General features: G+C 37.7%; 1 long non-coding RNA gene across 1 annotated transcript; it reads left to right on the forward strand.

Annotated features, from left to right (window-relative positions):
- Positions 1-21: 21 nt before the first annotated feature.
- On the forward strand, positions 22-2,949 carry LOC116801313. The gene is made up of 2 exons (XR_004361938.1): positions 22-1,096; positions 2,461-2,949. It is a non-coding gene; the product is annotated as an uncharacterized LOC116801313 (long non-coding RNA).
- The last annotated feature ends 22,034 nt before the right edge of the window (positions 2,950-24,983 follow it).

Here is a 24,983-nt window from a genome sequence, read left to right on the forward strand (position 1 = left end):
AATGTCCCGTCAGTTGACTAAGGACAACGCTAAGAAATAAAAATGATTTGTTCTTTTGATCTTTTCTTACATTATTTCTGGAGCGAGATCGGCCGTTTGGGGTATTGATTTTCTCACCTCAGAGAAAAATAAATTTGAGTGGAATATAGAACATGAGGAAATTCGTAGAAAAATTATTCACATTCTTACTAATAAACCAGTTTTGATTATCTTTGACCCGCAATATCCAATAGAGTTCCACACCGATGCGAGTGCAATCGGATATGGTGCTATACTCTTGCACAGAATTGAAAATAAACCGTATGTAGTGGAATACTACAGTAAGACAACAAGTGTATGCGAATCTAAATATACTTCGTATGAGTTGGAAACTCTTGCGGTGGTAAATGCAGTCAAGCATTTCCGGCACTACTTACATGGCAGAAAGTTTGTAATATTCACTGATTGTAATTCTTTAAAATCATCACGAAATAAGATTGAGTTGTTGCCTAGAGTCTATCGCTGGTGGGCTTATTTACAGACATTCGATTTTGACATACAGTATAGAGAAGGCAAGCGTATGGCTCATGCTGATTTCTTTTCCAGAAATCCACTTCCTCCGGAAAATTCCCCTGAATATGCGAAAGTTGTTGAAAAGCGAATCGACTTAACTGAGGATTATCTGAGGATTGGATTTGTGCAGAGCAACAGAAAGATCAAGATATCGTAGAAATCGTTGCCAAGCTGAACAATGATGAATGTCCATTCGATTTGGCTAAGACATATGATTTGAGAGCTGGAGTTTTGTATAGAATCATACAAAGAAATGGCAAGACCCTATGTTTGCCAGTGGTGCCTTGTGGATTTAGATGGTCAGTTATTAACCAAGTACATGAATCCATAATGCATCTGGGCTGGGAGAAAACACTTGACAAGGTTTACGATTACTATTGGTTTGAGGGCATGGCCAAATACGTTCGAAGATTTGTTGAAAATTGTATAACCTGCCGAGTGTCCAAATCATCTTCTGGAAAATTACAAATGGAATTACATCCTATTCCCAAAGTAAACATTCCGTGGCATACTGTTCACATAGACATATCAGGCAAGCTTAGTGGTAAGAGCGATCGTAAAGAATATGTTATTGTACAGATAGATGCATTTACCAAGTATGTTTATCTCTACCACACGTTCACATTAAGTGCAGAAAGCTGTGTAATGGCGTTAAAATCAGCAATTTCGTTGTTCGGAGTCCCTATTCGTATTGTGGCTGATCAGGGAAGAAGTTTTACAGGTGCTAAGTTCGTTGAATTTTGCTCTTCACAAAAGATAAAATTACATTTGATAGCAACAGGAGCAAGCCGAGGTAATGGCCAAGTTGAGAGAGTTATGAGTACCTTGAAAAATTTATTAACAGCTGTTGAAATGAGTTCTCGATCGTGGCAAGAGGCATTGGGTGACGTGCAATTAGCTATTAATTGTACTGCTAATAAGATAACAAAAGCGAGTCCATTAGAATTATTAATGGGAAAGGTTGCTCGACCTTTAGGCCTTGTTCCCATTCATGAACCAGAAACTGAAATAGATCTGACTAAGATAAGAACCCAAGCTTTAGAGAATATAGAAAGATCAGGAAAGTATGAGAAGGAAAGATTTGATAAAGGCAGAGCTAAGATAGTAAATTTCAGTGTTGGAGATTTTGTGTTGCTAAATAATAGTGAGAGAAACCAGACTAAGTTAGAAGCTAAATATAGAGGACCATTTGAGATTATTTAGGTATTGGATAATGACAGATATACTTTAAAGAGTTTGAAAAGTAATAGGCGGTATAAGTATGCGCATGAGAGATTAAGAAGATTGCCAGATGGGCAGGTGCCAAGCGAGCTGGAGATCGATGTTAGCCCGCCAGGTAAAACTGTTGAAAGAGACAGTAGTGATGTTGATGAAAGAGATGATATGTAAACTGTTGAAAGAGACAGTAAGAGAAGTTGTTGAAAGAAATGGTATGGAAACTGTTGAAAGAGACAGTAAGTGAAGTTGTTGAAAGATATGAAATGGAAACTGTTGAAAGAGACAGTTGGCGGAAGGTGTATGGAAGTACACAGTTTATCGATGGCTACGTGGCGGTACCTGACCCTGAGTGGTAAAATGATAATGTTGTTAGAAAATGAGAAAAGAAAATGAGAGAAGAAAATAAGAGACGAAAATGAGAAAAGAAAATGAGAGAAGAAAATAAGAGACGAAAATGAGAAAAGAAAATGAGAAAATAGAATAAGTAAAGACGAGATGAAAGAAGGAAAATTAATAAAATTTTGATTTGAAAAGAAATTGCTTAAATGAACGAAATAGTCAAGAAATTGAAGAATTCTAAGAAATGAATAATGAATGTTAAAGATTAAGTTAAAAAAAATGCAAAGTCGTTAATGAATAAGATTGTCACATTAAGAGTACAACTGAAGGTTGAAGGTTGATTTATTGCAGGTAGCTAGCTCATACACGAGGGCGTGTAATTTATCAGAATGGCCGTGTCGGAGAAGGGAATGATATTTTGAAATAGGCGCCCTATCGATGGTCAACTGTTCACGAGACGTATTGATAGGACGAGTTGTAATCGATTGTGAGATTTCAATAACATTGAGATCGAGTGTGGCCCTGATAGTGTGTGGCCGTGCGTTTCTATCGAGAAGAGAACGAGGAAAAGCACACACACGCAGCGGCAAGAATCAATAAGAGGAAAACTACAGGGACACGCTTCACAATTTGGATTAAGTCTACGCTCCGTCATATTTATATCTGTGTTAATAATTAATTTTATGTAATATATGTAATAATCGGAACACAGGGAACACCACGGGGAGGATATTACAATTGTAATGGGGTCCTATATTTATATGACCTTTGAGTTTATTTTTCACTCAACGCAATTGCTATTTGCGCTTATATTTTCGTACTTTAATATTGCAACAAAACGACAAAATACTAAGGCAATTATTTTTACTACTGTAATTTAAAACATACATTTTCTAAAAAGAAGTCATTACATTGAGAAAAAAATATTTCATAAATATTTATAAATATAAATATTGTAGAAAATAAAAAATTGTAAAATAAATAAAAATATGAAAGCTGTTTGTTGCAAAAGCATATCGTAAGGCACGAAGTGCGGACACAAGCACTCAACAATCATTGCCTTATTAATTTTTCACGCGTCGCAAGCTGAATACTCTAATGACAAATATTTTAATATAAAGTCATTTTGGTATATTATGTACATAGATTCGTCTATTACTATTTCTAAGATATATTTAAATAATAATAACGTTAAGGCAATGCAAAACAAGAATTTTTCACATGGTGTCAATCAATCAAAAATAATATAGATTAAAAGTCTAAGAACTTCTAAGGTGAAGGTCATATTTTGTCAAATTTAAAATGCATGAGCATATGTGTGCAGTTGTCTGATTTCATTGTATCCGTAGAAAAAAGTTTTTCGCTGTAGAGCTCTCCGTTTAAACATACGAATCCTAGTATACCCTTTTACTCAACGAGTAACGGGTATAAAGAGCGTAGCCTAACAATTTTAATTTTAATAAATCGCCCGAAAAAAAAATCCACAGCAAAGGACACAATAAAAATATTTGTTTGAATAAATCGAGCGAAAAGGAAAATCTTAATAAAATTGCGCCGAATAAAAATTCTGGTTATAAAATTCTGTGCATAAACAAATCTAGCAAAATAAATTGTCCAAGGCAAGCAAGATTGTTCTGCAGAATCGCTCTTGTACGCTTACAGTATAGACGGCCTTACTGGGAAAAGTTAGGACATTTCACAAAATATTTTCAGTTATGTAATTTGTATTTGTAATTTTGCAGATACATTATTTAAACATTTTACTTTACAGACTGCATTAGTTCATTAGAAGGCCAGCAGCCAGCAGAGAAGTTACTGGCCCACGCCCTAGCATGTGTTAAATATAATGTTAATAAAATAAGTACAAATATCGATGTAAAATAATCAAAGTAGATAAAAATTAAATTGAAATTGCCCCGTTGAAATTTTGTACAGTTTTATTAGTCTTGTAAATTTCTATCGATTTGCCAAAAAACGTGCTGCCCCTGCCAATCCAACGCCTTAAAGCCGCCGAACAGGTCACGCAAACACTTTGGAACAATTTTAAAATTTTTTTCATTTTATTCCCCAATATCTATCGATATCCCAGAAAAATTATGAAATTTCACGTTCTCACACTAGCTGTAACGGGTATCTGATAGTCGAATTCCCCGATTATATCATTCGATCTTGTTTTTAAATAAACTATTTTTAACAGAGTTAGAACGCTTTTTGATCAAAAACAGATGTTTGTAGGCAATAGAGTGGTCGTGACCAAACTTTTTTGGACATCGATAAAAATCTCAAAAGAAAAACACGAAAGTTGTAAGCTGGGTGGGAGTATGTGGCATTTTTCTAAAACAAACTTCGTCTCTAGAATCTGCATGCCGAATTTTAATCATGATGATTGACTGTTGGAATATCCGTACCTTATAGGATAGAAAACGTTTCATTTTACCTGTTGCACACTTTTGAACAAATGCTTGTTTTAACGTCTAACAACTATTGAAATGGAACCGAAACTTAAAGTTTAAGATAAGATAAGTTATTTGTATTTACAATTTTTTTCACAATTTGTAAGCTTGGTCTTCATTTGATCAAACTAAATACTGCAAAAGAAATCATAGCTACATCATGACTATAAAATCTAGATGGTTGAGATTAAGCATGCAGATTTTAGAGAAGTATTAGAAGTAGAAGCAGTGCGAGCTTGTTTTAGAATGTCCATGCCAACACCCACCCATCAGCTATAACTGTTACTCCCGCACTTTTGAACAATTTTTCAATGTTTTTGCCTGTATTAATACTATCTTTTTATTGCAAGGTTATACATTTTATGGATTGGCTTAAGTATACTTAGCCGTTTTCTTTTTAAACAGTAAACTGTGGTGCCTTATTTTGTTGCGAAATTATACGCATATACATCCTCCTGTCGCAGTTTCTAGCTAATAAGATGATCTAGAAATCTTTCTGTCTGATTGTCTGACAGTCTGTTTTATGGCTAACGAGATATTTGGGAATTACACATCCTTCTACATGGTAGGTAATATTCACACATTTGTAACTTATGTAACTAACTAATTTTATTATCAAGAGCACGTCAGTCGAGAATTTCGTTAACTTTCGTTTTTGAATCGGTTTTGTGTTAATCCTAGTGGAACTTTTTTGTATTTTTGATATTTACCTTGTTGTAAAGCTTATATTGGTATTCTGTTATGTTGCGACAGTTAGGAAACTTTCCTGCCATTCCAGATATTACTATATCGTCACCGTCACTATCAGGAAACGATCTAGAATATTTCTTATTTTTGGTTGACTCCATCTTTATTACAATTTTTCGACTTATTTTTTGAAATCAATAGTATTTTATATATTTTAACTTGTGAGATTGTTGGAATCTTTTGATTTCCTCAGAATAAAATAAATAATAACGTATAGACGAATTGCGAAACAATTTGCAACTAGGCTTCCAAAATTCATGGGCGCTCTTATATACAAACTCAATGAACTTCAGTTCTATTATCAATTCCACAAAAATGGTAAGTACTTTGACCACAAACAATTTAAGGTAATTAAAGGCGTTGAATTGTATAAATAGGGTTCTCATGTAAATGAAGGCAACGTTAATTTACAAAGCATGTTTACTGGAGTGCTTTAAATAGTATGACGATACAGTTGAGGTAAAAATAATAGCAATGCCGCTCTGCTTTATTTATAAAAGTTTCTTATATATTTGTATTAAGCACCGACATGCAGAACGCTCTACCCTCTTTTGCCTTTCCGTAACACACACTTCAAAAGTAAAGCTTTTGGAACTTAAAAAACGATTAAAGATTTGTTTTATATTATCTTTTACTTTAAACTTTCAAAATATTTTTATAAAATTCGCTAACAGCAAAAACGAATATAATATAATTGCGGGATTTGTGTCGATTAAGAAAAAAGAAAAAACGATATACGGAGTATTTCGAATTTTAAGATATCCGTTACTCGATTTTGCAGTTGCTGGATAATATTTTGAAATATTAAAGTTATCAAGCAAAAGATTCGAAAAAACAGCACTGCTTTGGTGTTATTGGGATTTTTGCAAACATTTTAAATCTTCTAACTTTTATGTTTCTTAAAAACGGAGAAACGATTTTCGTAAAAATGTTAATATATAAAATAAGAGGAATGCTATAGTCGACTTCTCCGATCTATCTATCTAATAAAACTAATTGTGACATTTTGAAAGAATGTTCACTGTTTTATTTTAACGAAGATTCGATCGGAGAATTTTCAATATTTTTCAGGAATATCGGTAGAAATTGGGGTACAAATTTTTTTAATGCTCTAAGGTGTGAGCGGGATAGTTTCGAAAGGTTTTTAAGTGTCAGAGTGGGCGTGGACAAAATGTTTTCGGCATATCAATATAAGCTGGCAAAACAAATGATGTAATCCAGAAAATTAAATCATTGCTCAAAAGTGTGGGAGTGGCACCACATTTTTTTTTTATCAAATCGATCAGAATTTATAAGACTAATAAAAATATAAAAAAAGATCCAAATATTTTTCAAAAGTGTAGGCGTGACAGGTTTGTAAAAGTTATGGGAGTTAAAGTGGGCGTGGCTGCATGGTTCTATGTCTCCAGACCGGGATCTCGTAAAGCTCAAAGGGATTTAAGGCCGTCGGGACATAGTTCCAAACCATGGAACTTGTCAATTCCTGAATAGACTCAATCCTAGTAGCCTGAAAACTGATGAATCTCGAAGGTTCATCACGAATCCAGAACATCGCCACAATGGAGTCGCACCAAAAGTAAAACCGGCCATTAAATATTGTCAGGCTAGCTACCTCATGCATAAGTTTAGCTAAGATATATGCACCACAAAGTTCCAGCTTAATAACAGTAATGGCTCTTAATGAAACCACACGAGATTTCCAGACAAGTAAATGGCTGGAACGATGTTCTCCTTTGGACAAAATAAAAGCACAAGAACCGTAAGCCTCAAGGCTAGCATCTCAAAACCCACGAATTTAAAGATCTGAATCAGAGCTCATCAGGAAACGTGTAAAACGTGGAAGCAGAGCGATACATCTTGCAGATGTAACGAAATAGGAATAATGTGTATAACAGCTTAGGCTGGATGACTGGACCCAACATCAACAGATCATTAAGAGAGTAACCAGAAACAGTAGGCGCTGATTCGCCAAAGACGACTCAAAGCATAGTTGTACAGCTATTTTCTGTCACGACACAGCTATAAAGAAATAAGTATCGGCAAAAAAAGGAACAAGAGACATATGTCCAAGAACCAGATACTCCTCCATTAATGCAGAAAACTGATCCTTCACGACAGGATTCCGATTAAGCTTCCTCTCAAGAGACAGTAACCTCCGCATGGCCTGCTGGTAGGAATATCCCAAAATATCTAAATTTAATTTGGCCAGCAACCTTACTGAATAATCACCAGACGTTTTGTGGTATCTCCCAGTGTCCGATATCAATGTTGAAGATTGGCTGACGATAAGTGATATTGCTGCAGTTGTTGCAATTATTGCAGTTATATTTGTAGAGTAGTCCGAAGCATAATATCCGTCCGAAGATAATATCGACCAAAAACCCATCAGTAACGTAATTGGAATCGCCTATTCCCGAAACTGGCCCATGAATCTTGATATTTATACCCGTTACTCGTAGAGTAAAAGGGTATACTAGATTCGTTAACAAGTATGTAACAGGCAGAAGGAAGTGTTTCCGTCTATATAGAGTATATATATTCTTGATCAGGGTCAATAGCCGAGTCGATAGGGCTATGTCCGTTCGTATGAACCTCGAAATCTCAGGAACTATAAAAGCTAGAATGTTGCTATTAAGCATACAAATTTTTGAATAGGTGCTAAGTCCCCGCGGTCAAGATATAAATGTGTGTTAGAAAAAGGTTTAGTCGCAGCTTAAGCAAATTCAAGTGGGTAGGGTAAGCTGTGTCTGAGTACAATGTGAAACCCTTGCTTGGTTGCTTACAGATTTTAAAGTTAACGAAAAATAATGAGAAATTAAATTATTAAATAAATGAAATTATTAAAAAAAAAAAAAAAATTTAAGTAATTTCAAATCAAGTTTCTCCGAGTCACATCCGACGCGCCACTAAGAAATCTTTTTGATCGGCTCCATTTTCCTTATTTACTAATGACCCTTAACAATAAAAAATTCTCGTGTACTTTTGCACGCAGACTATGTTAAACTATGACTGCAGTATAAGGACATTTCTCGGCCCTCCGACTACACTCCGATCTATATGGTTTTCGAATGTGTTACGGTTATAGCGTACTAAACTTAAATGACTCCACGTGTAAAGTTATAAGCTTTCGTCGTGTCAACTGAATACACGCGACAGACAGTCACTGTAGGAAACAATAGAGAGAAGTCATCTTCTGTCCCGGTTTATAACACTAGGCACTGAACTAGTCTTAACAACAAAACAAAAAACTTTTTGCCACCCCCTAAAACCGCCCAAAATTGCCACGCCCATAATTACGGAATAACGCCGCCAAACCGAACACTCCCAAATTTTTAAAAATTTTTAAATTTTGTCTCATTTTATTTCCCAATATCTATCGATATCGCAGAAAAATTTTTAAATTTCGAGTTCGCATTCGGGGAACTCGAATATAGCATTCTGTCTTGTTCTTATTATGATGCTTAGAGACGTGTGACATCTAATCAGAGTTCGGTAAACACATTTATTATTTAGACCGGTCTCCTGCAAGAGGAGATGAATAAGGCCCAAAGGTCGTTTGTCCGTTATGTACAGAAAATAAAAATCCTGCTGAGGCTTGTATAAACACTTGCCACAATGTCTTTTTCAATTATAGCATTTATATTTATAATTATAATTATATAATTATATTATAATTATAATTGTTATAATTATATTAATTATATTATAATTATAATTGTTATAATTATATTAATATTAATAACATAATTACCAAACAAAAACAAAAGAACGTTTGTTTTGAAAATTAACGGTAATTAAAGCACAGAATACAACAAAACAATCGTACGCTCTGAGCGAGTTAAAGCGATAAAGCAGGTTGCTTGAGTTCGCAACTCGCTGCGCTTTCCCTCTAACATCTTTCAAGCGATTGCACTTAAAAATGCATGCAGTGGTTTATCGCTCGTTCTCGCCCAATATTATCGCTTCTGGCGCGCAAGTTGACATGCGCTCTCTCTCCGGCCACAAGGAAACAACACCGACCTAGCAACAATAAACTCAGAGCCGAGTAAATTCTCTCTCCGTCCACAGAGAGCCGAGCAAAAAATCAACGAAGATCGCCAATACGAACTCGGACGAAGACGAAGAAGCATACAACTTTTGTATATAATAAAATAATGCATCGGCAACTGACGTTCCTTCCCTTTAATATAATCGATTTTAAATTGGTATTCGTTTAAAATAGCTCTTCATCTTTGTAACATAGCATTCGGTTCCTTTAAGGTATGAAGCCAAGAGGTTGATGATCACTAGCAATAAGAAATTGTCATCCTAGTAAATAATTTCTAAAAGTTTTAGTGGCCCAAACTATGGCGATTAATTCTTTTTCGATAGCGCTGTAATTTAATTTGTGTTCATTAAGTGCTCTGCTTATAAAGGATATAGGTTATTTACGATAATACCTACCTCTTCTACCTATTTTGTAATTGAATACGAACTTATGCCTTTTATATTTAGAGGGTTTTTGGCCAAGAAAACGAGGTTTCCTTTTTAAGAATTCACATTTATCTAGCTACAATTTAAAATTTGGTTCTGCGATTTTTGAAAAAAACGGGCTGTCATGAGTGTAATTGTTCAGTAAGGGATTTGGAATAATTTGTAATATTATCCAGATATACTAAACAGTGTTTGTTAAGCAAAGGCCGAAGTTTATTATTCATGAACCTTTGAACGGTAGCGGTCTCATTCCTAAGGCCAAATGGCATTCGAATGTATTCGATAATCTCCACTTTTGGCGGAGGATGTAGTTCTAGACATCGATTCTGGGTAATTTTCTATTTGGTGAAATCCTTTTGCCAAATATGTAGTTGTAAAATATTGACAATTTCCTAATTTACCAAGGATTTTGTCCATGTTTGGTATGGGATATCTGTCAGGGATAGTTATTTCATTGAGTTGTTTGTAATTAATTACTACTCTCTACTTAATTATTCCAGAAGCATCAGTTTTTTTTTGGTACCACCCAGGTAGCACTGTTGTATAGCGAATTACTTTATTTTATCTCCTTCTTTATATTGAAGATTTTAAAATTTATTAAATAAACCTTTCAACTTTTAAATGTCCTCCTGATTTGGGCGATCTAATCGAAACAGTGAAAAATCTATTTTTTGTATGAAATCCTGGACTAAAAACTCAGTCTGGTTTGTTTCGAATATACTAGTTTTGGTTTCTTCCCGGTTCTCAAATAAGTAACTTAAATGGTATTTAGTGTAATTTTTGTAATTTATAAATTCTTGGGAATTTTTCAACAATTTGCTGCCAATCAGCATATCTTAATTATTAGAAAAACTCGCCTTCAATTTGGACGGGTTGTACCTGTTTGTCATAATAACTGGGTGGAAATTCTTCGTATTCGTTTCCGTCTTGAAATCTCAATTCGTCTATAGAGATTTGGTTTGTCCTTTGTCCGATGGTCTAAGTCGTTTGGTAATCGGGAAGTTAGTATTCTTAGATGTGGATCGGAAGTCCCAAGGATCGTGTTACGTGTCCGGCCAAGTTCCTTTTGGTAGCGCCAAGTGGAATTCTCTGTTGTCGCACATCAATAGTTTGGTAGAGTAAAATCACGAAGGCCACTTTGCTTATGAAGGTCTAGAGTGTTTCTGGATCACCTTTAAATGGCATTATGTCTCTTAGCTGCCGACGGCTTCGGCAAGGTAGCTCAGCGCTTCGATTTGGGGTGCAACAATTGGTTTTCCATTGTTATTGTAGATTTTTAATTTTCACTGTTTTGGAAAATATCTTTTTTTTAATGTTTTACTTTTATTTGCCCTTATTTATATTTATTTAAGTATAAATGTATGTTTGTTTAACTTAACTTTCGTAGAATTTTATATGTATGTTTTTATTTTGTACTTGTTTTTTATTTTCTAGTTCCACTTCCACTTTTTGACTTTGACAACTGAATTGGAATTATAATCCAAGTTTTCGCGTTGTTCTTTTTTTCGGATACTTTTTGTATATCCTACCGACTGCGCTAGTGAAATGTTTGTATTTTATTGAGTCGAACTAATGTCCCGTCAGTTGACTAAGGACAACGCTAAGAAATAAAAATGATTTGTTCTTTTGATCTTTTCTTACATTATTTCTGGAGCGAGATCGGCCGTTTGGGGTATTGATTGTAAACAGCTAGCGGATGTGAATTGTGAATATTGCGTGGGATTCGCCACTCTGCATATCCTTATTTTTTTCCGAAAGTGGTGATTATGTGAATAATGTCACTTATTGCCCGTTTTTTTATATTATTTCGGGAGCGAAAACTCCCGCTTGGGATATTGATTAATACAATGAGTGGATGTGGATGTGGATGTGGATTTTGCCACTCTACATGTTTTTATTTCTTTCTGCATTCTTTGAGATTCGATTGTATGAAAAATGATGCTTGGACTTGCTCAGATTATCAGCTAGTTTTATTTCCTATAATTAAATACAAAGTTTAGACTTTAAAGTTAGCTCCGGTCCGCTGCCGAAATTCGACTGCATGGCTGCTTCTTCAGCGCTATGCTGCAGATCTCCAGAGTCCTTGACCTGTCCTCCGGTGCTGACGCTGGGATGGAGGTGGGGTAGGAACAGCCCCGCTTGCATAACAATGACCGCAGCTGCAGAGGTGGCATCGATCGTGGTTGGAAGGGGAAAGAAAGTGCTGCGTGTTAACTTGTATATGTCTCAGCGTTGGCATTTTCTTGCGCCTGATCTTCCATGTTGACAAATAAACTTTTTGAGTGAAGCGAATTCCAACCGGCGTGCGCGATCGTCTGTATGCAACTGATCGTATTTTCTACGCATCGATCTATCCTTTACACACGCTAGCTGGACTACACTTGGCGACAGCGCGACAACGCCGTCGCCTCACTCGTAACGGTACTTTGGCGCCAGTCATATTCTACGTTGTAGTCAAATTCTAAGAATGACCTCACGGCCTTCCTGACATAATACACGTCCTCGTGTGTTGTCTTAAATCTACCACATAAGTGATAATACTTCAGGATTCAAAGACTCTCTGGATATTTCATAGAATTATTTCCATTCAATCTATTTCTGATTCAAATAGGATTCAAATTTAAATTTTCGTAACATAATTTAAATTTAATAAATCATACCATTCGTGTAATTCCTTTAACACATTTTTCTCTTAATCTTTTAAATCAAACAAATTTTGTAGTTCCTTTTACAAATAATTAACTTATCTTTTGTGCAGTTCCTTTTACACATAATAAACTTATCTTTAGTGTAGTTCCTTTTACACATACTATACTGAACTTATATTTTGTGTAGTTCCTTTTACACAAACGACCCCCGTCATAACAAGTCTCTTCTGCTATGGTGCGGTCTTCAGTTTCTCTATTGGGCAACAGACACAACTCCTATTGTGCTGCACCTGTCTTTACATAACTCATCTTTATTGTATTCTGTTTAAGCTTTCATGTTCTTTTTAGCCTCCTTTCTCAAATTTTCTTTGTCTACCTCATCATCGTTATTTTCGTTTAGCGGCAACAAGCCAAAAGGTCGAGCTTCTTTACCAATCAATAATTCCAAAGGGCTAAACTTAGTCACACTATTAATCGTGCCATTCATTGCTAGCTGCACTTCAGCCAACGCATCCTGCCATGATCTCTGACTAGACTCGGCTTCTATTTTAGGAATAGGATGCAGCTCAGCCTTTTCCCGCTAGTGGCTTAGAAACTATACATGTAATGCAATCTTCTACGAATCCACGCACACATTTAGACATATTTTCAAACCGATAATAATAATAGACTTTGTCCAGCGTCTTTTCCCATCCAAGATGCATAATAACGTAACTCATTATTATTTAACTTTACAATTATATCTTGTGTCTCAGTATCTCGCTGTTCTTCTGAAACCAACCAGTTATCAGATACCTCGGTCAAATTGATTCGTAACTCTGAAATCTCATTCATACCTTTCTGTTGTTCAAGCACTGGATTTCGAGAGAGAAAATCCACATGCGCCATTCGCTCGCCTTTTCTACACTCTATACGAAATCAAATGCCTGTAAAAACGCCCACCATGCACCCTCGGTGTTAAATCTACTCAATTTTATGTAACAGGGTCGCTCCATACCCAATACAACTTGCGTCAGTATCGCCCTCTCGTTGCTTTCCTTATATTCCTCAACTTCACTTCATTATTTCATCAATATCCGAAACATTTTTATCAAATAACATATCGGCATCCCTTGCCTTGCTCAAGCTTTTTTTTTTTTTTTTGCAATTTACATTTTATGACTTCATTTCTTTTGATCAAACAGTAATCGTATATCTTGCCACACTTCTTTCTTATTTCATTCTTTACCTTACCATTCTCTCTCTTTTGTCTCTAATTTGTCACACTGTCAGGCCCTTGCTGCACTCCTTGCAACGATCTCACGCATCCTCATGCGTCATGGTCCCTCCGGACCCTCATAGCTGTAGCCTTGTGAATAATTAACTCACAGTCTATGGTCTCTACGAGTGCCTCAGTCAGCGATCTCTCGCATTGGTCTCTACGAGTGCTTCAGTCGGCGATCTCTCACATTGGTCTCTACGAGTGCCTCAGTCGGCGATCTCTCGCATTGGTCTGCGTCTACCTCAACAGGCATCGACCATAACTATTCGTGGGCCTACTATACGTTCTCTTGCTTGTCAAAGATCTCAACACATATGGGTCACCATCAAGCTTTTCCGCCATTATATATGGCCCCAAACCTTGGGTATAGCTTTGTTTGATGCCGCTCTTCACTCTTGAGCAAGACATGGTCGCCTACACTGAATCGTATTTCAAAATTAAAATTAAAATCAAAATTACAAATCTTTACGGCAGCTAGAATTTGCATTGTGCATGTCACGAAGCCGTTACCTATACCACTCATAAGCACAGCACACTAATTCATCCTTCCATGAATACATCCGCTAATCCCTCTTTCAATATGGAATCAAAAAAATTTGGAACCGGTTGAACTTCTTACTATTCCTGATGGTGGAGCTACAGTACAGATGTCAACACGTTTCTCGGTTTCTCGTCCTTTTGGACAGGCGGATGCGAAGTGCCCAAGCTCGTCGCATTTGAAACATTTGACTGTTGACCGGTCTTTTGATCCTTGCGTTGAACTTCCGTTGTGACACAATAATTGCATTTCACTTGAGAGCGATACTTTTTACGCTCCGGATGACGATGCGTCGTCATCAAGGTTCCGTTTTTTAAAAGTGTGCGCTTGTAGTTGTTGTTGCATGTCATTTCGAGTTTTAATATTGTTTGTAAAAACGCAGCGCGACAATTTGTCATCAATTTGTGCCATGTGAGCCAGAGTAAGTGAAACCGCAATTTCCTCCAGATCAATAGATTTAAATTTGGACATAAGTAAGGTGACGATTCGGCTTCCATATTCGGTGTAACTTTCTCCAGACTTTGGTCGCGCGCTCAAAATTTTCATCAGTGTGGCAGCAGACGTTTCGATGCCAACGAAGCGTTTAAATTGTGGCCATGTGATGCCAGCAAAGCATATTTGGGACAGCCATTGTGATGCACTTCCCTATAGCGCCTTACTTAAAGTTATCATCAGGCTGCTACCTTCGGTCATTTTATCAGCAAAAATGAGATCCACTGTTGTACACCAAGCTGAGGCATCTGCACCAGCTCCCTCAGGATGGGAGAGTTATATGTTTTCCCTTTTCATCAGTTGCCGATGCCTTTGGTATCTGCATATTTTTGATGATCTCCACTAGGTTGTTGTTTTGCACTTGTAAAGCTGCCAGGTATGCATCGGTGATATTTGTAGGCAAAGCAGATCCCACTTCTGATGTCGCAGCGTTGGCATTTTCTTGCGCCTGATCTTCCATGTTGACAAATAAACTTTTTGAGTGAAGCGAATTCCAACCGACGTGCGAGTTAACATACCCCCTCTCTCGGTCTACTCAGTATTGCAACGAGAGACAACACCGACCCAACAACAACTGAGAGCCGAGCGAAAGTTCAACGAAGATCGCCAATACGAACTCTGACGAAGATATTTGGGAGATACATACATATACATATTTGTAATAAAGAATTCATATCATTCTCATTTCACACCTCAAACTGCTCATTTTTTGGAAGCTTTCCGTGGTTGGAAGGGGAAAGAAAGTGCTGCGTGTTAACTTGTATATGTCTCAGCGTTGGCATTTTCTTGCGCCTGATCTTCCATGTTGACAAATAAAATTTTTGAGTGAAGCGAATTCCAACCGGCGTGCGCGATCGTCTGTATGCAACTGATCGTATTTTCTACGCATCGATCTATCCTTTACACACGCTAGCTGGACTACACTTGGCGACAGCGCGACAACGCCGTCGCCTCACTCGTAACGGTACTTTGGCGCCAGTCATATTCTACGTTGTAGTCAAATTCTAAGAATGACCTCACGGCCTTCCTGACATAATACACGTCCTCGTGTGTTGTCTTAAATCTACCACATAAGTGATAATACTTCAGGATTCAAAGACTCTCTGGATATTTCATAGAATTATTTCCATTCAATCTATTTCTGATTCAAATAGGATTCAAATTTAAATTTTCGTAACATAATTTAAATTTAATAAATCATACCATTCGTGTAATTCCTTTAACACATTTTTCTCTTCATCTTTTAAATCAAACAAATTTTGTAGTTCCTTTTACAAATAATTAACTTATCTTTTGTGCAGTTCCTTTTACACATAATAAACTTATCTTTAGTGTAGTTCCTTTTACACATACTATACTGAACTTATATTTTGTGTAGTTCCTTTTACACAAACGACCCCCGTCATAACAAGTCTCTTCTGCTATGGTGCGGTCTTCAGTTTCTCTATTGGGCAACAGACACAACTCCTATTGTGCTGCACCTGTCTTTACATAACTCATCTTTATTGTATTCTGCTTAAGCTTTCATGTTCTTTTTAGCCTCCTTTCTCAAATTTTCTTTGTCTACCTCATCATCGTTATTTTCGTTTAGCGGCAACAAGCCAAAAGGTCGAGCTTCTTTACCAATCAATAATTCCAAAGGGCTAAACTTAGTCACACTATTAATCGTGCCATTCATTGCTAGCTGCACTTCAGCCAACGCATCCTGCCATGATCTCTGACTAGACTCGGCTTCTATTTTAGGAATAGGATGCAGCTCAGCCTTTTCCCGCTAGTGGCTTAGAAACTATACATGTAATGCAATCTTCTACGAATCCACGCACACATTTAGACATATTTTCAAACCGATAATAATAATAGACTTTGTCCAGCGTCTTTTCCCATCCAAGATGCATAATAACGTAACTCATTATTATTTAACTTTACAATTATATCTTGTGTCTCAGTATCTCGCTGTTCTTCTGAAACCAACCAGTTATCAGATACCTCGGTCAAATTGATTCGTAACTCTGAAATCTCATTCATACCTTTCTGTTGTTCAAGCACTGGATTTCGAGAGAGAAAATCCACATGCGCCATTCGCTCGCCTTTTTTATACTCTATACGAAATCAAATGCCTGTAAAAACGCCCACCATGCACCCTCGGTGTTAAATCTACTCAATTTTATGTAACAGGGTCGCTCCATACCCAATACAACTTGCGTCAGTATCGCCCTCTCGTTGCTTTCCTTATATTCCTCAACTTCACTTCATTATTTCATCAATATCCGAAACATTTTTATCAAATAACATATCGGCATCCCTTGCCTTGCTCAAGCTTTTTTTTTTTTTTTTGCAATTTACAAATTGCCCTCATAGCTGTAGCCTTGTGAATAATTAACTCACAGTCTATGGTCTCTACGAGTGCCTCAGTCAGTCAGCGATCTCTCGCATTGGTCTCTACGAGTGCTTCAGTCGGCGATCTCTCACATTGGTCTCTACGAGTGCCTCAGTCGGCGATCTCTCGCATTGGTCTGCGTCTATCTCAACAGGCATCGACCATAACTATTCGTGGGCCTACTATACGTTCTCTTGCTTGTCAAAGATCTCAACACATATGGGTCACCATCAAGCTTTTCCGCCATTATATATGGCCCCAAACCTTGTGTATAGCTTTGTTTGATGCCGCTCTTCACTCTTGAGCAAGACATGGTCGCCTACACTGAATCGTATTTCAAAATTAAAATTAAAATCAAAATTACAAATCTTTACGGCAGCTAGAATTTGCATTGTGCATGTCACGAAGCCGTTACCTATACCACTCATAAGCACAGCACACTAATTCATCCTTCCATGAATACATCCGCTAATCCCTCTTTCAATATGGAATCAAAAAAATTTGGAACCGGTTGAACTTCTTACTATTCCTGATGGTGGAGCTACAGTACAGATGTCAACACGTTTCTCGGTTTCTCGTCCTTTTGGACAGGCGGATGCGAAGTGCCCAAGCTCGTCGCATTTGAAACATTTGACTGTTGACCGGTCTTTTGATCCTTGCGTTGAACTTCCGTTGTGACACAATAATTGCATTTCACTTGAGAGCGATACTTTTTACGCTCCGGATGACGATGCGTCGTCATCAAGGTTCCGTTTTTTAAAAGTGTGCGCTTGTAGTTGTTGTTGCATGTCATTTCGAGTTTTAATATTGTTTGTAAAAACGCAGCGCGACAATTTGTCATCAATTTGTGCCATGTGAGCCAGAGTAAGTGAAACCGCAATTTCCTCCAGATCAATAGATTTAAATTTGGACATAAGTAAGGTGACGATTCGGCTTCCATATTCGGTGTAACTTTCTCCAGACTTTGGTCGCGCGCTCAAAATTTTCATCAGTGTGGCAGCAGACGTTTCGATGCCAACGAAGCGTTTAAATTGTGGCCATGTGATGCCAGCAAAGCATATTTGGGACAGCCATTGTGATGCACTTCCCTATAGCGCCTTACTTAAAGTTATCATCAGGCTGCTACCTTCGGTCATTTTATCAGCAAAAATGAGATCCACTGTTGTACACCAAGCTGAGGCATCTGCACCAGCTCCCTCAGGATGAAACTTTGGGAGAGTTATATGTTTTCCCTTTTCATCAGTTGCCGATGCCTTTGGTATCTGCATATTTTTGATGATCTCCACTAGGTTGTTGTTTTGCACTTGTAAAGCTGCCAGGTATGCATCGGTGATATTTGTAGGCAAAGCAGATCCCACTTCTGATGTCGCAGCGTTGGCATTTTCTTGCGCCTGATCTTCCATGTTGACAAATAAACTTTTTGAGTGAAGCGAATTCCAACCGACGTGCGAGTTAACATACCCCCTCTCTCGGTCTACTCAGTACTGCAACGAGAGACAACACCGACCCAACAACAACTGAGAGCCGAGCGAAAGTTCAACGAAGATCGCCAATACGAACTCTGACGAAGATATTTGGGAGATACATACATATACATATTTGTAATAAAGAATTCATATCATTCTCATTTCACACCTCAAACTGCTCATTTTTTGGAAGCTTTCCGTGGTTGGAAGGGGAAAGAAAGTGCTGCGTGTTAACTTGTATATGTCTCAGCGTTGGCATTTTCTTGCGCCTGATCTTCCATGTTGACAAATAAACTTTTTGAGTGAAGCGAATTCCAACCGTGCGCGATCGTCTGTATGCAACTGATCGTATTTTCTACGATCGATCTATCCTTTACACACGCTAGCTGGACTACACTTGGCGACAGCGCGACAACGCCGTCGCCTCACTCGTAACGGTACTTTGGCGCCAGTCATATTCTACGTTGTAGTCAAATTCTAAGAATGACCTCACGGCCTTCCTGACATAATACACGTCCTCGTGTGTTGTCTTAAATCTACCACATAAGTGATAATACTTCAGGATTCAAAGACTCTCTGGATATTTCATAGAATTATTTCCATTCAATCTATTTCTGATTCAAATAGGATTCAAATTTAAATTTTCGTAACATAATTTAAATTTAATAAATCATACCATTCGTGTAATTCCTTTAACACATTTTTCTCTTAATCTTTTAAATCAAACAAATTTTGTAGTTCCTTTTACAAATAATTAACTTATCTTTTGTGCAGTTCCTTTTACACATAATAAACTTATCTTTAGTGTAGTTCCTTTTACACATACTATACTGAACTTATATTTTGTGTAGTTCCTTTTACACAAACGACCCCCGTCATAAAAAGTCTCTTCTGCTATGGTGCGGTCTTCAGTTTCTCTATTGGGCAACAGACACAACTCCTATTGTGCTGCACCTGTCTTTACATAACTCATCTTTATTGTATTCTGCTTAAGCTTTCATGTTCTTTTTAGCCTCCTTTCTCAAATTTTCTTTGTCTACCTCATCATCGTTATTTTCGTTTAGCGGCAACAAGCCAAAAGGTCGAGCTTCTTTACCAATCAATAATTCCAAAGGGCTAAACTTAGTCACACTATTAATCGTGCCATTCATTGCTAGCTGCACTTCAGCCAACGCATCCTGCCATGATCTCTGACTAGACTCGTCTTCTATTTTAGGAATAGGATGCAGCTCAGCCTTTTCCCGCTAGTGGCTTAGAAACTATACATGTAATGCAATATTCTACGAATCCACGCACACATTTAGACATATTTTCAAACCGATAATAATAATAGACTTTGTCCAGCGTCTTTTCCCATCCAAGATGCATAATAACGTAACTCATTATTATTTAACTTTACAATTATATCTTGTGTCTCAGTATCTCGCTGTTCTTCTGAAACCAACCAGTTATCAGATACCTCGGTCAAATTGATTCGTAACTCTGAAATCTCATTCATACCTTTCTGTTGTTCAAGCACTGGATTTCGAGAGAGAAAATCCACATGCGCCATTCGCTCGCCTTTTCTATACTCTATACGAAATCAAATGCCTGTAAAAACGCCCACCATGCACCCTCGGTGTTAAATCTACTCAATTTTATGTAACAGGGTCGCTCCATACCCAATACAACTTGCGTCAGTATCGCCCTCTCGTTGCTTTCCTTATATTCCTCAACTTTACTTCATTATTTCATCAATATCCGAAACATTTTTATCAAATAACATATCGGCATCCCTTGCCTTGCTCAAGCTTTTTTTTTTTTTTGCAATTTACATTTTATGACTTCATTTCTTTTGATCAAACAGTAATCGTATATCTTGCCACACTTCTTTCTTATTTCATTCTTTACCTTACCATTCTCTCTCTTTTGTCTCTAATTTGTCACACTTTCAGGCCCTTGCTGCACTCCTTGCAACGATCTCACGCATCCTCATGCGTCATGGTCCCTCCGGACCCTCATAGCTGTAGCCTTGTGAATAATTAACTCACAGTCTATGGTCTCTACGAGTGCCTCAGTCAGCGATCTCTCGCATTGGTCTCTACGAGTGCCCCAGTCGGCGATCTCTCACATTGGTCTCTACGAGTGCCTCAGTCGGCGATCTCTCGCATTGGTCTGCGTCTACCTCAACAGGCATCGACCATAACTATTCGTGGGCCTACTATACGTTCTCTTGCTTGTCAAAGATCTCAACACATATGGGTCACCATCAAGCTTTTCCGCCATTATATATGGCCCCAAACCTTGGGTATAGCTTTGTTTGATGCCGCTCTTCACTCTTGAGCAAGACATGGTCGCCTACACTGAATCGTATTTCAAAATTAAAATTAAAATCAAAATTACAAATCTTTACGGCAGCTAGAATTTGCATTGTGCATGTCACGAAGCCGTTACCTATACCACTCATAAGCACAGCACACTAATTCATCCTTCCATGAATACATCCGCTAATCCCTCTTTCAATATGGAATCAAAAAAATTTGGAACCGGTTGAACTTCTTACTATTCCTGATGGTGGAGCTACAGTACAGATGTCAACACGTTTCTCGGTTTCTCGTCCTTTTGGACAGGCGGATGCGAAGTGCCCAAGCTCGTCGCATTTGAAACATTTGACTGTTGACCGGTCTTTTGATCCTTGCGTTGAACTTCCGTTGTGACACAATAATTGCATTTCACTTGAGAGCGATACTTTTTACGCTCCGGATGACGATGCGTCGTCATCAAGGTTCCGTTTTTTAAAAGTGTGCGCTTGTAGTTGTTGTTGCATGTCATTTCGAGTTTTAATATTGTTTGTAAAAACGCAGCGCGACAATTTGTCATCAATTTGTGCCATGTGAGCCAGAGTAAGTGAAACCGCAATTTCCTCCAGATCAATAGATTTAAATTTGGACATAAGTAAGGTGACGATTCGGCTTCCATATTCGGTGTAACTTTCTCCAGACTTTGGTCGCGCGCTCAAAATTTTCATCAGTGTGGCAGCAGACGTTTCGATGCCAACGAAGCGTTTAAATTGTGGCCATGTGATGCCAGCAAAGCATATTTGGGACAGCCATTGTGATGCACTTCCCTATAGCGCCTTACTTAAAGTTATCATCAGGCTGCTACCTTCGGTCATTTTATCAGCAAAAATGAGATCCACTGTTGTACACCAAGCTGAGGCATCTGCACCAGCTCCCTCAGGATGAAACTTTGGGAGAGTTATATGTTTTCCCTTTTCATCAGTTGCCGATGCCTTTGGTATCTGCATATTTTTGATGATCTCCACTAGGTTGTTGTTTTGCACTTGTAAAGCTGCCAGGTATGCATCGGTGATATTTGTAGGCAAAGCAGATCCCACTTCTGATGTCGCAGCGTTGGCATTTTCTTGCGCCTGATCTTCCATGTTGACAAATAAACTTTTTGAGTGAAGCGAATTCCAACCGACGTGCGAGTTAACATACCCCCTCTCTCGGTCTACTCAGTACTGCAACGAGAGACAACACCGACCCAACAACAACTGAGAGCCGAGCGAAAGTTCAACGAAGATCGCCAATACGAACTCTGACGAAGATATTTGGGAGATACATACATATACATATTTGTAATAAAGAATTCATATCATTCTCATTTCACACCTCAAACTGCTCATTTTTTGGAAGCTTTCCTCCCTCGGCCACGGGATTGTAACTGGCGCAGCCGGTCAACGGACAAGGGATTAACAATGCCCACTACGCTTATCGTTCTAATTCTGAAGAGGTGATGAACATGTGACGGCAGTGGTTGTGGGGATTTTATTAGTGAGTGGTGAAATAGAAAGGAATTGGATAAAGCGTATTGAAACATAATAACGTACAAGTGCAAGTAAAACAAAGGAAACAAACGAAATCAAGTTTAAATTGCTTCACAGGCGACCGTATATGTGTACATCAAACGCTGATAAGGCACCGGGATCGCTTGTGCGGGACAATTTACAACAATTATGCCAACAAGTTACTGTGTGTGATGACCGTATATGTGTACATCAATCGCTGATAAGGCACCGGGATCATCCATACACCCTAACTCATAAAAATGGTAAATTATCTAACAACAAAAAAAATAATAATAATAAAAAAAAAAAAAAAAAAAAAAAGGAAAATTTAAAAGATGAAAATTTTTTTTCTGACATGTTAAACTACTGTGTATGGTTACCATTTGTGTGTCGGAGAGCGCTTGGTGTGTGCGAGAGTATTGGTTGCTCTTTGGTTACTTCATAAGAATGGTAATGTCATCACTATGGTAATATTACATCAGCCTATATTCGCACTGCGAATTACATCTGAGAACAACCGTTTGGCGCGGCGACAGAGCGACGTCGCTGCCGCTGAGTATTGGTCGTTGTGCACAACAGAAAAGAGAATGGTAAAGAACTAGATCAGTCGAATATTAGACTACGTTGTGACCAGAACTCGATGCGCAAAGAGTAAATTTTGGACATCGATCGCCTCCGAGACAATGGGACCTCCTACACAAGTGCTTTAAAAAAAAAAAATAAATAAATAAATAAATGTAAGTTGTGTGATTAACGACCGAATATGTGTACAACAATCGCTGTTAAGGCACCGGTATCGTTTTCACTTATCAATTTACATGAAAAAAAAAAATAAATAAATAATAATAATCATAATCATAAAAAAAGACCAAAAAAAAAAAAGAAAAGATTAAAAAATTTGCACAGTGATCAAGTAAGCATGTATGTGTTTGTGTTGCGCCGCTTGTATAACCCTAGCGACGTCGACGCATCACTGTACATTGGCTGCCGCCAAAAGCTGATGTCGCGCCAGAGTGGCGGCGCGACGCTTGACGCCGTGCTCGCTTGTACACTGTTGAGTTCTGTTGAATTCAGATGAATTCTTTTTGCACGCCACGCACTACAAAAAAAAAAACCCACTCAATTAATTCAAGAAAAATAATACATATATGTATAGAAAAAAAAGAACCAAAATAAAACCAACTTAACGCCTACTGTTGTCACATGTTCACTAACCTATAAAAAAATACACTCTATTCAATAGCTATTTAAATCATGTATTACAGCTAAAGTGGAAAACACGAAAAAAAAACTACAAAGGTGGATAGAAGCACAGCAGCACTACAAGAACGACATACACTAAGAACCGGGAAACAAGGATAAGAAGAAACTGCGTAACGGATACACACATACAGGTTTTCTTTTATTTTGAAAAGAATACACACATATAATACACATTCAAACAGATACATAATATAATACAATATATTACTACATTAATATACAAACGAAAACAAAACAAGCCTAACACCCAAAATTTTCCCTAAACAAAAAGATATTATTAATATACCTATTTTTACATATTATTACACATATAATAACCATACCCCAATATATAATTATTCACTATTATTTGCAAACAAAAAATACAGATTTCTTCCCAATACGTGTAAATGCTAGGAAAAAAAGCCAACATTAGTAATACAGTTAGGGGCAGATTAGGGCTAAGAAGCGGATCTGGTATGTCTGAGATAAGGGAAGCGACAGGAACTAAAGAGAAAGACCAGTCGGTTCAATCCGAAGACAATAATCCCACCAACGCTATGGATTCCGGTAACGACACAGGGCCAATAAGTCCTATCGTTAATTCATCAACAAACACAAACCTGAACCTACAACAATTACTAACCCTTGTACATCAACTACCAACCTACGAAGGCCCACCTGACAATCTTGATAGATTCATAGACAGAGTAGATCAGCTCCTTTTGTTAGCCTCATCAGTGGACCAAACAACAGGCGGACAGAACTTACTTGGAACTATCCGTGACAAAATTAAAGGCAGGGCAGACGAAGCACTGAATGTCTGCGATGTACTCCTTACTTGGGATGACATCAAAATAAACCTCAAGCGACTATACTCTAGCAGGAAAACAGAAGAAATGCTTGTTAGAGAGCTACACAACCTTCCGGACGGACTCAGTATGGGAAAATTGTATTACTCAGCCGCTAAAATAAGAAGCGATTTAATGTCACTCGCTAGAGAAGCCGACCCTAGTGCACACTCTCTCGCGGCCAAACGCGACCAATACGATAAATTCTGCCTAAATACATTCCTAACTGGATTAAAGGACCCACTTAGGTCAGCCATTAGGAATCAAAAGCCAGAGACAATCGAGAAAGCATACGAGTACGGTCAGATTGAATTAAATTTCCATAGAAGCCTGAACAAACACCAAGATAACCGACGACGCGACAGCCCATTTCACAGGAATCACCCATACGCAAAGGACAGAGAGACACCAGTACAAGTCGAGCCTAATGATACAATATTTAGAAAAGAAAACCGCAGAAACAAGATAACACCGAAATCTTCACTACACAAAGTAGA

This window comes from Drosophila sechellia, chromosome 3L (genome assembly GCF_004382195.2).
Source record: "Drosophila sechellia strain sech25 chromosome 3L, ASM438219v1, whole genome shotgun sequence".
In the NCBI taxonomy this organism is placed as follows: domain Eukaryota; kingdom Metazoa; phylum Arthropoda; class Insecta; order Diptera; family Drosophilidae; genus Drosophila; species Drosophila sechellia.